The sequence below is a fragment of the Tupaia chinensis genome, unplaced genomic scaffold (assembly GCF_000334495.1).
Source record: "Tupaia chinensis unplaced genomic scaffold, TupChi_1.0 Scaffold000259_1, whole genome shotgun sequence".
Classification (NCBI taxonomy): Eukaryota; Metazoa; Chordata; class Mammalia; order Scandentia; family Tupaiidae; genus Tupaia; species Tupaia belangeri.
The window spans coordinates 2081398-2083723 of NW_006159739.1; the positions used below are offsets into that span (position 1 = coordinate 2081398).

A 2326-nucleotide genomic window follows, 5' to 3' on the forward strand; every position below is an offset into this window, starting at 1 on the left:
CTCACCAGAGAGAGAAAGCAACCCACCAGGTCTAAAACTTGAATTGTGGTTGGCCCTGTGCGAGTCCACTGCCCTAATCACCGCGCTACCTGCTGACTATGGGAGTTAGTATTTAATGAGTACAGGTTTTCCATTTGGGAAGATGAAAAAGTTATAGACCTTCCTGCAGTGTCTGCTCTACCTGCTGTGGCTGTCTCAGGAGAAGAATGGCTTTAAAACAGATTTCCATCAAGTGCTTTGACTGATTCCAGAAAGTTTTTGAACATGACTGTTGAACTGAAGTGCAAAATGAAATTTGCTATCTACTTAACCACCAAAGGCAGAAACTGGGAAGTGCCCTGCACTGTACTGGCTGTCTGGTTTAACTTGCACAGAACAAAATTTTATGTCAAAATCTGGTTATCCTCAAGCAGCCTCAGAACATGGTCTTACCGTCATTGCTCCAGGTATCGTCATTGCTCCCTCGTGGCTGTAATATTAAAGCAGAAGATGACAGCTGCAACTTTGGCACTAGTGCTGGTTTTCATGTGGATGCCACTGAAGATCTTTGGGAAACTAACACTAGGATGTACTCTTATGTAACAGAGGAGCTTCCCCAACTTATAAATGCCAATTTTCCAGTGGACCCCCAAAGGATGTCTATTTTTGGCCACTCCATGGGAGGCCATGGAGCTCTGATTTGTGCCTTGAAAAATCCTGGAAAATATAAATCTGTGTCAACATTTGCTCCAATTTGCAACCCAGTGCTCTGTCCTTGGGGCAAAAATGCTTTTAGTGGATACTTGGGAACAGATCAAAGTAAATGGGAGGCTTATAATGCTACCCATCTTGTGAGGTCCTATCCAGGTTCTCAGCTGGACAAATTCATTGATCAAGGAAAAGACCAGTTTGCTTCAGATGGACAGTAACTTCCTGACGTCATAGCTGCCTGCACTGAAAAGGAAAGCCCCGCTGTTTTTAGATTACAAGAGGGTTATGGTCATAGCTACTACTTCATTGCAACCTTTATTACTGATCACATCAGACATCATGCAAAATACCTGAATGCATAGAACTTCAGATAAGAGAATCTCTTCAGGAGTATACAAACTATAATAAACAAAATTGCTGAGAAAAAAAAAGTTATGGAGATGGATGGTAGTACTGGTTGCAAAACATAGTAACTTTTTTTTTTTTAATATCCATAGTAACTATTTCTTAATTTGACAGAGGTTACATGCACAAGACAGAGGGAGAGGGAGAAAGAATACCCCACAGAGCATGGTCTTGATGCAATCCCTTCTCCATTTCTCCCTCCTTTATGGATTTCTGGGCAGGCACGCAAATGCACCTGGCATATTAAAGCCACTGTCAGGAACTCAAACTCAATGGCCAGCCATGTGATCCAACTCCTTCGATCATCATGCCACAGGCTGTGACTGTTTTGTTAACATTTTCTCAAACTCTTCAAAAAAAAAAAAAAAGAAAAAAAAAATAATTTCCCAGGAATTATCAAAATAGTTATATTACTATTCACCTTTTCTCACTTTCCAGAAAAGAAAGACATAGCTCTCATGCACCCTGAAGTTTAATATGGTGCATTACCCTGTAAAAACTTCTGGGGCACCAAACAAAGGGACACTGAAGTAGTACAGACTTTCATGATTAGAGGGGTTTTTCTGTGTGTTGCACATAGTTCTGTCCTGAGTATAGTTCTGTGAAAAGCAAAACTTGACATTAGAATTGGGGCCATTTGTACTATGTGGGGATATTCTGAATTCAGACATAGGAGAAGAAGTGATGAAAATTGGCTTTTTCCAATCCTTAACTATTATTAAAACGAATGCATCTCTAGAGACATTGTATGTCTCTACTGAATACTGTCCACACTCTATGGCTAAAACTGAAAGATTAGAGGATCTAAAAACACGGAAAATGCTTATGTATACTGGATACAGTGTGAGAAGAAAGCGGGAGAAGGAGGAGAGTCTGAGGAAAGACATCAAGGAGAAAAACAGAGAGGCAAGACATTTATGGGACACAGAAATGGATTAATCTCGGGACCAGCAGATGGTGTAATAGTTACATCTCTGGACTCCCACGTAGATGAACTGGGTTAGAATCCCAGGCCCAGCAACTTAAAAAAACCTTAAGGCAGTCACGTGTGCGTGCGTGCCCAAGATACTGAGAGGAGAATGGAGAAGAGATTGTGGCATGACTGTCCCCCCTGAGGGGTGATTTCTTGCTTTCTGTCTCTCTGTGTCTCTGTGTCTTCCAGTGAGCACACGGGCCCTAAAACAAAAACCTCTCTCAAAAAAAAAAAAAAAAAAAAAAAAAAAAAAAAAAA

At 40.9% G+C, this 2326-nt stretch overlaps 1 pseudogene; it reads left to right on the top strand.

The window, feature by feature from the left end:
- The first annotated feature begins 206 nt into the window (after window positions 1–206).
- Window positions 207–1052, top strand: LOC102499726 (S-formylglutathione hydrolase pseudogene; annotated as a pseudogene).
- Window positions 1053–2326: the final 1274 nt, after the last annotated feature.